Below are 15,000 nucleotides of genomic sequence, written 5' to 3' on the forward strand. Positions count from 1 at the left end.
TTTTTACGTGTCTCGGACGGCGACAGCACTTCTTACCACTTATAATAACATTCCAAAACACGTAAATACCGTCGAGTGGCACGAAGGACTCTGCTGTAGGTCTGCACTGGGGTCGGTCAAAAATCCCAAAGGACTAGACGTAAGACGACCTTTCCGTAGGATCCTGGCTCCGAAGAATCCTTCACGGTCTCTCTTTTTCGGCTTCAACATCAACTCTCTTCCTTTGGGACACGTCCAAAGGCGTCTCCGCCGTTGGGTGGAGACGACGAGACTTTTACGTCGTGCTCCTCCTCTTACGAGAGGACCTCTTTCGACGAGCATACTTCCTTTCCTCTTTGTTTCTACCGACTGAAAAAGTAGAATCGCCTTTTTTTCTTTTTTCTTTCTTTCTTTCTTCCTTTTTTTCCCTCTTTTTTCTTTTTTTCTTTTTCTTTTCCTTATGATCATCTTAGGAAAAGAGATTGAACAATTTCATTTAATATTTGCAAAAGATATTTATTGTCAATAATAACAACGAATTATTATTCTTGTATCTTCGATCATTCTTTTATTATAATTATTATCGTACGATATTATTAGAAATAATAATAAAAATATCTATTATTATTCGAACTTTGATTTCGATCCTCCCATATGAAATAATATTTTTAATATTATAAATATTGGAAATGATATAGTATGTAAGAAAATATTTAATTAAAAAATATTTACTCGTGAATTTATACGTCAAGGATATGGACAATGTTGATGAGACAGATTTTAAAGTGGAAAAGTTAGGCGTCAAGTGAAAATCGATTCGTTGCTTCATATAATCGAATCTCTTAAAGGTTTAACAGCGGGTAAACGGAGATTTACTGTCGGTATATGTTAATGATGCCTATTCGAAGAGTATTAGCTCGTGCTCGAGCAACGTAGAAACAACTCGATCGTAAAGATCGACATTTTAATGCTCGAGCGAAAAAGCTGAATTCCTTTTCTTTTTATTTTTAAGACAACTGACACGATCTTTGTGCCAATTAAACGAAAATATATTTTCATGGCCATTTACGATTTAACGTTTCTCTTCTATTTATAATACGAGATTATGAATATGGGGTATATAATCGTACATCGTCACGATCATCTCATATTTCTCGCGCAATTTTCTTAGAGAATCTCATTTTCAAAAACATCTTTATTAAACATCTGTCCGCACCTGCCTATTTACCATCGACAAAAATACTTCGTAATTGGAACCATTGGGTATTAATTTTTTAGTAAACTATAACTTTACACAACTATATATTTTATGTCGACTGAAATTATTCTAATTTTTGTCAAATTTCTTTGAACGAGAGATAACAACGAGGAAAATAATTGTACCCATTGAATCTCATTAAGATAAGATATATTTAGAATGAAGATATCAAATGAAATAATACGATGTAATAACATTAAATAATGCAATGTAAATATTTTTATTATTATACTCGTTATATTAATACGCATCGTTAATATATATATATATATATATATATATTTTTTTTTTTTATTGCTTTCTCTCGAACAAAGAAAATGAACACCTTTTAAGTAATTCTCAATAACGATATACTTTGGAGAAATTCGATAAGTTAAAAGAAACGATTGAGAAAATTCGATTCAATTGTCAGATTAAGTGGTTTTCAATTAATTAAAACGATACCAACATCGAAGATACGACTTTAACTCGATAATATTTTTTGTTAACTTTTGTAGAAGGGAGTCTTTTGCTTTCTCGTTGGACGCCATGTTGATCTGGATATAACGATCGAAACAAATCAGGAAGCGACAGTCCTCGTTACTTGAAGTCCTTTTAACGCGACACAGGTACGGCTTTGTGGCCACGGTAAAACCGACCACTCTTCCTCTCCTCTCCCCCTTTTCACCATTCTCCCACCCCGTTTAAAACGATAATCAGATACGCTTTTAAAGAATCTCAAGTAGCCACGTGGCATCGTTGCCCTTAGAAGGGCTAACGAGTCACGATTCTTACCTTCGCACAATTTCACGACTTCGGCTTTCGTTAACCGGTTACTTCTTTGGTGAACGATAAAAGACCAAAGTACCATGTCTACCCAAAACCCCTTATACTCCTCCTCATCTCCACCTCCTCCACTCCACTCCACACCACTCCACTCCAGTCTTCTCCGCTCCTTTTCTCTTCTTTCCTTTTCCTTTCCTCTCCTCGCTTCCTCTCATTTCATGGTCTGTAACAAGCGAATCGCTTCGAGCTATCGAAACGAACGTTCGAAGGAGAAAGAGAAAAAGAGTTTTCGTTTCGACGACGTTTCGATTCCCCATAAGATTTCCACTAGCCACAAATTACAGTCGAGTAAATCCTTAACACGCGAATACGAGACAGCTTGAACTACCGTCTCGAATTTGCATGTTGTTACGCACGAAAATCGTGCTCCCCTTCGAGCAAATTCATATTATCATTTTTATTTCATTCAAGCACGAGATTGTCCATTATCATTTTTATACATGCTTTGTTTTGTTTTTTTCTTTTTCTTTTTTTTTTTTTTTTTTTTTTTTTCCCCTAACATATTTCACTATTAATAAGATGTATCATTAATGCTATGAAATCAATCATAAAAATGAAGTTTAATAAATAAAATAATAATTGAAAGTTTGATCAGGTACAATGGTATTAGAAATATTCAAGGACTACGAATGTCTTTGGAAAAATTTATCTCCAATTTATCTTCTTCAATGGCTTGGGAAATTTTTACAATGAAAGATACTCTATGGATCATGATTCATTGTTGCAAGTATGAGTTACTTAAGAAAAAGTTCTGAGGCTCAATTGAAAGGAAATAGGATTATGAGATAGTTAGATAGACAGATAGAGATAGATAGATAGATAGATAGAGATAGATAAAAAAATAAAGCGAGAGAGAGAGAGAGAGAGAGAGAGAGAGAATTAGACCACCCCCGAAGACGTAGAATGAACAGTTCCCTGTTCTTCTTCACTCTCTTTGTCCGTAGCATCTATGTAAGACCTCGCACGCTCACTGCAAATGGCAAATTCATTTGACCCGGCCGTGTGGCCTATTAGCTAGAAATTACATTGTTCAAGAATGGAATATGCGTGTTCATCCAACTGAATCAGCTGAGAATTTCGTGTTAAATCAGAGACAATGAATTATTCCTAAATGAATAGCGTAATAATTGAATGATTCGTATATGTAATAATAGATTCTCTTCTGTTTACGAATAAAACGAAAAAAAACAAAAAAATGTTGTTCCATCCAAGAACTTTCGCCCGATCCTATAAATAATATTATAAATATAATAATAAATGATTTGAATTGTGCATTTGTCGTTTTTTTCTTCTTTTTTTTTTCTTTGTTTTTTTTTTTTTTTTTTTAATTTTCTTATTAATTTGTACAAATAAAACATAACTGTACTGTGAGATGAAAGTACCTTTGAAGATAATGCAAACGTGTGCGTGATTTTTTTTATAATGAAAGTTTTTGAAGATTAATGATTATTTTTCTGGACACATTTTATCTTTCGTTCCATCAATGATTTCAACATAACTAGGACGAAGAATGGGTCTTTCGAGGGACCCGACGACAGATCGTTGCCTTTTCTTTTTTTTTTTTTTTCTTTCTTGACAAACCCTAAAACAAAGTAATTACGTACCACTCACTTGGCAGTCTAGACAAACCTAAAAGAAGATGATGGTAACCAGGATAAACATCGAGACATTCCCGTTGTCATAGGAAAACGCATGACAAGCTCGTCTTTTCAGTTTACCCATGAATAATCTTTTAATAAGTCTATAATTATATGATTGTTGTTTCAAATCTTTCTTTTTTCCTTCTTCATTTTTTTTTCTTTTTTTTTTTTTTGAAGAACAACCAAAACGCTCATTAGAATCTTCAAAATCTCATTTCACGCTTGTAACCTTTCCTTCAAAGTTTTTTCTCTAATTCTTATCTCGCGAGCGATAGAGATGACTCATAGACAAATTAGTTGATCGTATTTATATATTTTTTCTTCTGATAATAAAAATAAAAGAAAAAAAAAAAATAAATAAATAAATAAATAACCGAAGTTATTCTCGTTTTATTATTTTTAAAGAAAATGTAAACTCCTTCAAATCTTTTTATTAAGTCAATTCTATTTATTAAGACATATACATACACTTGTCAAAAAATTCTTTAAGATATCTGCTTCAATGAAAGAAGAAAAAAAAGCATATATATATATATATATATATAATTGCGTCAATAAAATAGGTCAACTATCCGGGATCGTAATTGATCCGACGTAATATAACTCGAAACGAAGCTATTAAATTTCGAAGATGAGTCTCTCTCTCTCTTTCTATCTCTCTCTCTCTCTCTCTCTCTCTTCCGAGATCTCTTTTAAGAAAAGGAGAATCGAAATCATGCTTTCACTTTTCTAAGCTCGTCCCTTGCTCGAGAAAACTCGATAACCCTCTTTACAAATTCATCCTTCTCGTTTTATTCTCTCTCTCTCTCTCTCTCTCTCTCTCTCTCTCTCTCTCTCTCTCTCTTTTTCTTTCTTCCATTTCGAAAGAGAGGATTTTAGAAAGACTGGCACACGTTTCTCGTTGAACCGAACGTAACGAGGATAAATATTTACTCGAATGAGCAAGGACCAACCAATACTAATTCGTTCGAGAAATAGAACGGTGTTAGATATAGATCTTACACCAAAAGTGTAAGTACTTACAACCTACCTGCTCTCTTTTCGTCCTTCAACTTCCTATACCCTTTCTATACCTTTTCCTTGATACGGTTGTCGTTCAGGAAACATGTAGACGGGTTTTACCTAATACCACTCGATTAGGGTTTAAGACCTTCTTTTTCGGCTATTCATCGAAATGGCAGAATAAGAATACCTTGGCTATTCACGATCACTAAACTTAAACGAACCGGCCAACACCGTCTTACATCGACGTCAGGTATAACTACTAATCTTTCTTGATGGACTCATAAACGTGAGAAAAAGAATTTAGAGTTATTTTAACTTGAGTACTCATTATTGTCAATGTCAGTTAAATACTTTCACGAAAATTGCCTTATTATTGTTAAGGCATATTTATAATGATACAGTTATTTCGATTTTCAAAAAAGAAAAAAATTAAATAAATAAGACGTATATCCATTTTTATATAATAATAATAATAATAATAATAATTATTATTATTATTATTTTGACAATAATTATTTTTATAATAATATTTTTATCGCATGTCTTAAATCGTAAAAATTGATTGAATTGAATGCACGATATTCATTTTGTAATTACTTTCGTTATATCAATTTTTTTTAGATTAATTATTATAAAAGGAAAATAGTAATTGGACAAACAATAAAATTTAATTACTGTTTACATTAGATATCAAAAGCTTTTATAAAACGTGCATTATCGAATTAGGATATTATGGGTATTCTAAAATTATATACATGCATATATATATATATATATATATATATATTCATTCAAACGATGATTAGATCATTCATAGAATTAGAGTAAAAAAGTTTGAAGAGAGGAAATAGAAATCTTTTTCTTCGAAGTTACTTAAACGTTTCTTCCGTAAAACGAAGACGTATCGTGAGCGTGTTCATTGTTCTCTGGCACGCGAAACTGATTCTTCCGTGGCGGCTGAAAAGAGAGAGAGAGAGAGAGAGAGAGAGAGAGATGGTGATTCAAGATACTTTCTCTCTCTCCTTCTCTCTCTTATTGCTACAGGGCGATTGTTCCGCGTTATGGGTGGCGAGCCGCTGAAATAATACCCTCGCTCTAACGAAACGCTTTTCAAAGAGACCAACGTGCCTCGCGAGATCTACCCTAACGAAAAAAGTAACATCGAAGAAATCTCAAGGATCCATTAAACATTTTTTATCGAGCGTAACAACATCGAGCACAGGTGTATAATTCATTGAAAAGTAATTTAAATAATTACATTATTGATTACATTATTGAAATTAAATTTATTGCTAGAAACAAAAAGAGCAATTATTTCGTAATAATTAAAATAAATAATCGATTATATCGTTTATATGTTAAACATTGATAGATAGGAGAACGATTTGTTTGACAATTATTAAAATAAATCATTGATTAGATTGTTTTGATTAAACCGTTCGATAACTCTAGCTTATTAATTAATTTCGACGAAATAAATATACGATTACTTATCCACCCATCCTTCCCAATTATTACGAGGAAAAGAAAAAGGGAAAAAGGGAAAAAGGGAAAAAGACAAAAATAAAATAAAAGATGAAAAATAATTGCGTCGAATTGATAAAGTTCATGAGATAAAATCGAAAGTTTCATCTTAGATATTTCATTCAAAAGCACTGAGAGCTGAGAGAGATCAGTTCTGCCGCGTGCAAAAAGTGGAACGAATCGAAAGGTTTGCAAAGAAAGAAAGAAAGAGAGAGAGAGGGAGATAGAGAGAGAAAGAAAGAAAGAAAGAAAGAAAGAGAGAGAGAGAGAGAGAGAGAGGCCCTCTCTTAATTACGACGCCTTGTGCGAACTCTATTTCTTGACTACCGTTTAGCGCTGCCGGGCTTATAAGCCATGGCTCCTATAAATCGAGTTCGAAGAAAGAGAAAGAGATAGAAAGAAAAAGTGAGAGAGAAAGAGAGAAAGAGAGAAAAAGGGAGAGAATTGAACGTAAGCTAAAGAATGAAAGAGAAAAAAAAGAGGGAGAGAGAGAGATATCCTTAATACCGTGGCAAAATCAATTTACCGTGGGTGGCTGCTATACATATCGAAGCTCGTGCTGTAATTAAATTGTTACTTCGGGCGGACCGCACGCCAATCGACATGGGCGGCCACTGAACACCCACACGTATATCTCATACTCTCTCTTTTCCTCTTTTTCTCTCTCTCTCTCTCTCTCTCTCTCTCTCTATCTCTATCTCCTTTCTCCATTCTCTCTTACACACTCTCTTTCTAACGTATTTACGATCCTTTTATACCAAAGCGTGTCCTCTATTAATAACCGGACGTATTAATGAATCCACCAAAGGAATCTTCCTCGTCGACTTTCTTCCCTGGTACGTATGCACCAAGTCACGTGGGCGGAAACGTTCGTAGGCGCCGGGAGGAACTCGAAAAACTCGAAGAAGAAAAGACTCGGTTGTCCTCTATCCCTCCTCCCCCTCCCCACCCGACCCTCCTTATTCACTCTATTCTTCGACTATCCACCCACCCTTTCCTATCTCTCTTTTCATTTGTCTTTTAACTCTTATGATCTCGTTCATACACGTCTCTTCTCTTGTTCATCTTTTCTTTTCTTTTTTTCTTTTTCTTTTTTCTTTTCCCTTTTTTGATTTTCTTTGTTTTCCTTTGTTTTTCAATTGGAATTCAAAGTATCCTTAAAGATATCTTTAATATGTAAATATATACATGTAATATCAAATGAGAATAAATCGTATCTTTACGCGTGTGCTTTAAATAAAAGACGATTTCTTTTTAATTATCCTTCGAGGTAGCTGTATTTTAATGTTCACAATTCTTCGAGGCAACCCTATTTAACCGTGGCTTGGTCCTTCTTCCTTTTACTATGTATGTAGTATCTACGTCCAACGAAAAAGAAACGAAGATCCTGACTATTAATCATCTTGGATAGATGTTGCACGATAATTTATTGATTTCACGGTATTACGAATGGAAGATTACATCGTCCAGTTAAGAGCCCACGTTTTCGGCCTTAGGCCGATCTTATCGAGCGTCGAATCATCGTGGGCGTTTGAATCTTACATATGGTCTTCTACCTTGCCGTGCATCAAATACCACAGACATATTTTCTTCTTTTTCTTTCTTCTATATCACGTAGATAGGAATAGATATGAAAAAGAGAAAAGAATAGAAAAGAAAAAGAAAAAGAAAAGGAAAAAGAAATCCTTTCACGAAGAGAACTAAGAATTTCCTATTAATAAATACGATGATGTCTCTTAGGGTTCCTTTTACCTTATCTCAGATTTTTAAAAGGAATTTTTTACTCGATGAAAACTACCTCCCTCGAGAATCTCCCAAACACTTTTGATAATTGAAAAGGTTTAAAAATTTGAGTGACGTTTGTTTTTGGTCCGGCTATTATATAAACAAAAATGATATTTTCTATTTAAGAGGACCGTCGTAAACCTTGACAATGGAAAATGCATTATCTAATCTGACCTTCAAATCTATTCCTGGTAATATTTACTTTGGGAGAAATCTATCATTAATGTTTACCCAATATATATATATATATTTAATGAATATTACAACTTGTAATAGAAATGTTCATATAATAATGTTTATTACGTTATTTGATGAATATCAAATAAAATTTGATCAAATTTGTTTCATACGAGGTAAAACGTCTCTGGATCAATTGTCGAGTTCCGTAAACTCGAGAAATTCGATTGAAAAATCTTCCTTTGTATTTATCCAATTATCTGTCTCTTTTTTTTTTTCTTTTTAAGGGTTGCACGGATTTATTCTCTTAAAAGTACGTAGAAAACGAGTGCTCCCTCACGTAACGGTCGGGCTTGGCAATTAAGCTTCCATCGGAGCAACTTGAAAGCCCGCAGATGCTGACCAGGGTGCAATTTCGTCTCCGGTCGGACAAATAATTGGCAATAATGAGAGAACGAGCAAGGGCAGAGAAACGACAGATGACATCGAGGCGGACAAGACAAATTGGATGTTACGAGTTCGTCCTAAAGAATAGTGCATAACGAGAGAGAGAGAGAGAGAGAGAGAGAGAAAATCTTTCGTCTCGATGACGTTGCATTTGATTCAATCTTGCGAGTAAGTATAATGAACTCCTATTATCATTATTATCTTATCCCTTTTAAAAGAATTATCATACTTGAATTTTTTTTCGATAGCTCTTTTCAAAATGCGAGGAAAAAGAAAAAAAAAAGAATAAGAAAAGAAAAAGAAAAAGGAAAAGATTCAAATCACTTGACTTAATTGATTTAAGTTTTCGCATTAGGCTCGAACAACAATTAATCTTATGCATTGTGTATGACGAGAGAAAAGAAAAAATGTATATAAAAAAATTTACCTCTAAATATATATATATATATATATATATATATATATATATATATATATATAAAGAAAAAAGGAGAAAATTGTAATTAACAAATGTACGTAATATGAATTATTACAGCTAAGATTAGATTTTAAATAAAACAATTATTTTTGAGAATCGTATAGTTAATACATCTTTGTTATATACATTTCTTATAAATTATACTGTGTAATATTATACAAAGTTATATTATTATTATTATTATTATTATTATTATTATAAGATCGAATTCGTCAAACTTAAAATATAGAATCAAGAACGAAGTTAAAGAGATGATAAATTACCTATAAAAGGGTGGAGTGTGCTGACTGAAAGAATTTTTGAAAAAAAAAAAAAAAAAGAAAATCAGACGAAAAGAAAAGAAAAGAACTAATAAAAGTACTAGATGCCTGAGGAGGGTTAGAGAGGAGTATACGTCCACCTGCCGAAGAAAGTAATAAAATGGCAAATGTGCGGACAGTATAGTGTACACCACGGGACGTAAAACTACGCGGCGTATACCATTAATGCTTGCACCGAAGTAATTAAGTCCGACGACACGAAATCTCCTCGGGACACATCTCTCGCTCTCTTACTTGCTTGCTTACTCGCTCGCGAGTAATTTCGGTTGTAAGTCTCGAGGAACGAATCTCATCCGGTTCGGTGACTTTAATTATTTATTATTGTATTCGAAGCGAGGCAAACTTGCTACGTGGAGAACGGTATTACGATCATTACGAAGGTGTATGTGTTGAGAGCTGAACCCTTTTCTCGATGGATATTAATCGAGAGCTCGGCTTGCTTTGAGATTATTTCGAAGTTGAAAATCATTGGGAGCACGATTATTATCACGATTACGCATTTCATTATCATCCTAATACAGATTGGGATCATAAAGTTATTTAGGCGATCATTAAAAATAAATCAATTAAATCCTATCGTAATCATTTCAATGATAATATATAGAATAAGAATTAAACAAAGTATTAATAGTAATTTAATAAAAGTTTCTCCCTCGAATATTATCAGACTCGGATATATAGTTTTGTTTCACGTTAAAAAATTTCCAATTTTTTGATTTAATTCATTTCCTGATTAAAACCATAGAAACAAGTTATAGAAAAGTCAAGCGTGTATTTATAAAATTGCGATCGTATAAATCAAGAATGCGATCAATATTTTAAAGTGATTTTTCCAAAGGTATCTCTCTCTATCTCTCTCTCTCTATCTATCTCTCTCTTTCTCTTTGAGTAAGTCCAGAGGCTATTTCATCGATTTGACACAGTTTCACTGTACGACGACAACTTGAAAGACACCGCTTGAGTTACGATCGCCTTTGGCTTTGGTTGTTATCTCTTTTTCTATTTTTTTATTTCTCTATTTTCTCTCTCTCTCTCTCTCTCTCTCTCTCTCTCTCTCTTTCGCTTTTTCTGCAGCTGGACATAATAAAATCGAAATCCCATTGTGTTCCGATGCCTATCGACGTAAGGTTTTATCGCTCGGAGAGAAACGTTAACCCATCATTGAGAGTTTCGATCGCGTTTCACCTTCTAAAAAATTTGTCGATCTTTCCAATCGTAAAAAGCGAAATCTTGAAATGGAAATCATCCTATATATATATATATATATTTATTTATTTATTTATTGGAATAAATATAACGCGTTTAAGATGTAAGCAAAAAAATTTTACGTAGAAATGATACGAAGAATATGTTCAAGATATGGGATCGATTCTTCTCTCTCTTATCAAAATGAATTGGACGGTCAAGATTTTTCTTTTCTTTTTTTTTTTTCACATACGAATTTTTATCTCTTTCTCTGTTATCAAATAATCCGACAAGGAGAAATCTCCGTTCTCTTTCTCTCTCTCTCTCTCTCTCTCTTTTTCTCTTTCTCTTGTGACGCCGATAAAATGGTATGCTCGAGCGATTGTCTCGCGATTTTATTTCACTCTTAATAATCTCCGAGACTCGACGATTCTCGAACTCAATGCTTTCTTATCTCGACTTTGCTCGCTCCAAGTGCGATCATTTTTCTCTCTCTTTTTTTTTTCTTTTTTTTTTTTTTTTTTCTTTCTTAAACCACAGTAGGTAGATAGGTATGTATGCACGTATGTATGTACTTTCTCGTGATCGAACAATAATTTAACGAATTCGTTTTTCTGTGTCTTTATCCTAGAATAAATTTCTATTAATAAATTATGAAATTTCTTTCTTAACAATTATCTTAACATAGATACTTATTGTCGTAAAAATTCAATTGTAAAATTCTTTGAAATTTCTTAATAAATAAACTTAAATTATATATATATATATATACAGGTATATGATTGGAATCCATACAATTTCCCGTTCTATTAAAGCAAGTTATTGGAGTTGTTCATATACGAGAACTCCTTATGAGGTATCGCACCGGTTTCTTGTCACTTCCTAAGATCATAACTCTTCGAGATCGTTCACGTTTATCACGTACTTCCTTCTAACCGATTATCCGTCTAGTCGCACGAAAAAGTCGTTTTTCCATCGAACTCTTAACCGAATAGGAACACCTATTATGTTATACGTTTCTCAAGAAAATCTTTTTCTAAAAGAACGAATGACGACGACGTCAACAACGACGTCGATGACAACGACGACGACGACGACGACGACAACGTAGTCCTGACCATTCGAGGTGTAATATAAGTCTGAGAAAAATATTATACTTTGTGAAAATTATAGAAATGTAGAACAAAAACGATTTATAAAGAAAGGAGAAAGAGAATAATATAAAAGAAGGAGAGAGAGAGAGAGAGAGACAGAAAATGAAGAGGCTTACGGAGAAAGAGTGAAAGAAAGAAAACGAGAAAAAGAGAGAGAGAGAGAAAGAAGATTAGTGTGAATTTCTCAAAGGACCGTCAAAATCCTTTGGCAGTCTACTCGAAATCCTCCTTCGATCCAGGATATAACGGGAGGAAAGGGATTAAGGACCCGTAAAATGTAGCGAGAGGTAATAAATGCCTTTTCGCCAGCTGCCTATGAACTGTTCCTTCTCTCTTTCTTCAGCTTCTTCTTCCTTTTCGGCTTCTACAAGCAAAGCTGCTTTCATTCTCAAGGATTTAAGAACAACGTTTGGCCGTTTCTGTTGCATCACCGTATATAACTTTCATGATTTTTCGGGAACGCACACGCGAAGGCTAACGACCGAGGAAATAAAGTGAACACGAATCCGGACAGAGCCGAAGGAAACTCCCGGATAATAATCGTTTTGCCGATACACCTTGCTGATCGTACCTGGCTCGTGCTTTTCTTATTTCTTTCTTTCTTTCTTTCTTTCTTTTTCTCTCTTTTTTATTTTTTTCTTTCTTTTTTTTTTTGCACATTCGTCGAAGGTATGCCGATTATGTAATTCGCAAGATTATTATCGAAGCATTGGGATTAAATGGAGAGAGAGGATCATGGGCACGTGTAGACCACTTGTATCTCTCTTCTTGTGACTTTCTTGTATAAGTAAATCGAAATGTTGCTTCGAATAAAGAAACAAAAAATATTTTAAGTCACCATATCGTGAACGGACATGGTCGATAGTTTTATTTTTTCTTCTTCTTTTTTCTTTTTTTTCTTTCTTTTTTTCTTTTTTTTTTTTCATCTCATCTCGACGTTAAATCTATCGTCCATTCAAAGTAATTAAAGATCCATTCGAATTATATTAACTATAATTTTTAACTGTAAACGTATTTGTTTAATTGAACGAATATATTCGTTCCGAATGATTTTAAGAACATTTTTTATATTTCCTTTAGATTCTTCGTGGGAAAATAATAAATAAATAGAAAAAAGAAAAAGAAAAGAAAGAAAAGAACATTAGAGAACCCGTATCACAATATTGAATTACTCAGAATCTAAGGGAAGGCTTAGGATGCAAAAGAAGAAGAGGAGAGGCAGAGAAAGAGAGAGAGAGAGAGAGAGAGAGAGAGAGAGAAGACCAAGTTAATTAATTGCACGAAGAGGAAGGAGAAGAGGAGATGACATGCGGGAGGCTGCGAACATGGGGTAGGTGGCTTGTTAAATTTTAGGGGCGTGTAGATCGAAACTTCCCTGGACGAGCAAGTTGAGTGTCGACGGTGGCCCGTTCGAGTCTGATTGAAATCTATCAGCAAGAGCCTAATTTAATTAGGTGCTCGCTCAGGAAGAAAATGGGGAGTGGCTAAATTCGATAAATTCGAACGATCCCTTATATTCATTATTTTCGTTTACATTTTCTCGTTAATAGTTAATCAGTTTTTTTTTTCTTTTTTTTTTTTTTTTTTTTTATTTACAAACAGAAAAAGAAAAAGAAAAGAAAGAGAAAAAAGAAGAAAGAAAGGAAAGAAAAAAAAGTCTTTTCCCAATATCTTCTCGGCAATAAATCCTAATTAATTTCTGATAGATTTATATACGAACGAATCGATTATGTTAAATCATTATTTTATTTTCCTTATTTTTTTTTTCTTTTTTTTTTTCTTTAATTTAGAATGATCTTACGTATTCGTTTGAATTATTAATTATTAATACTTAACAAGGATCATTCATTTAATGTTATTCAAGTTGAAAGAGAGAAAACTATTGATATTATTATTAATGTTGAAAAGTATGCTATACACGTAAACGCATGCACTTACACACACACACACACACATACACACAGAAACATCAAACAGTTAACGTTTTGAAATGTTTTACGATCGATAAGAAAAAAAAAAAAAAAAAGAAAACAAAACAAAAAAAAAAAAGAAGAAAAAAAAAGGATCTTACAGAGATCGGTTCTCTCCGGGTTGGTACTCGTTCGCTCGTATAGATCACCTTGAGGGAATACGTGGAGAGTTGGTACTGTGTCACACCGAAATCCTTTTCTTCGAGGTATGATTCATTGTTCTGTGTACATCTCATGGGACCACCCAGTGTATCCTGCTCTTGAAACGGTCGTCGAAAAATCTGAGATCGATACGACGAGGTGCGCGCCCACGCTCTCCTTCGCTTCGACCACGACGATGCCACCAGTCAGGGGCGGATTCATTCCAACCCTTCTCTCTAAACAATATATTTGCGAATATAATATTAAAATTTTGTAAATTAATCATACGTAGCAATTTTGTATGTTGATAATTTTATACAATTTTTCTTTTTATGTTCTATCTTATCTGTTCTTTTTTTTTTTTTTTCTTTTCTTTCATAAACTTTATTCGATACCCATTCATAATAATATACAATTGATAATGAAAATAATTGATGATGAAAAACGAAATATATATACATACAAATTGATTAATTTTGTATCGGAAATATTTCTTTCTATCATCAAATAATTTGAAAGATATTTGAATGATATATTTTAAATGATGATTTATATTATTATAAACATTAAATATATTTTGTATTATATATATATATATATATTTATATTTCAATATATAATAATGCAATATATGTATGTATTTTGTTAAACGAATCATTCGAATGGAATTTTTATAAATCGAATCATATTGTAACAACATACGAAAGAATGTTTTTCTTTCTTTTTTTTTTTTTTTTTTTTTTTCTATTTTATTTATCCCCTTACAATGATAAATCTTAATTTAATTCTATTATTGAATCCGCCCCTGTGTATCGCGTAGCATAACGCGCAAGGCCCACCTAGGAGCAATCGATACGAAAAGATATCGGGATAATCTCACGAACGGTGCCCGAATTAGAAGCATGCCGTGCCTTTAATTGAACCTTGAATAATGATCATCGATTTTACGATAGAGTCGATCTCTGTCGCGACTTCGATCGACTTCTTTTCTATCTCTCGTTTCTCCTTGCCTCACCTTTTCAGATTGGCATCTATAATATAACAGTTCGACTTGTGTATAAAGGGATCTACATTGACCTCGAAAAAAAAAAAAGGAGGAAGGGATCAAAATG

At 33.2% G+C, this 15,000-nt stretch overlaps 1 long non-coding RNA gene across 3 annotated transcripts in view; it reads right to left on the reverse strand.

The window, feature by feature from the left end:
- Positions 1 to 15,000, reverse strand: part of LOC124430328 — a 196,965-nt gene that overhangs the window by 102,495 nt on the left and 79,470 nt on the right. For 2 of the 3 annotated variants that reach the window (XR_006943731.1, XR_006943732.1), the window contains exon 1: positions 13,849 to 14,118. The exons of the other annotated variant lie outside the window; for it this stretch is intronic. This is a non-coding gene — a long non-coding RNA (uncharacterized LOC124430328). Of the gene's footprint in view, positions 1 to 13,848; positions 14,119 to 15,000 lie in introns of those variants that run through there. 3 annotated transcript variants of the gene reach the window in all.

The sequence above is a fragment of the Vespa crabro genome, chromosome 18, assembly GCF_910589235.1.
Source record: "Vespa crabro chromosome 18, iyVesCrab1.2, whole genome shotgun sequence".
NCBI classification, from domain to species: Eukaryota; Metazoa; Arthropoda; class Insecta; order Hymenoptera; family Vespidae; genus Vespa; species Vespa crabro.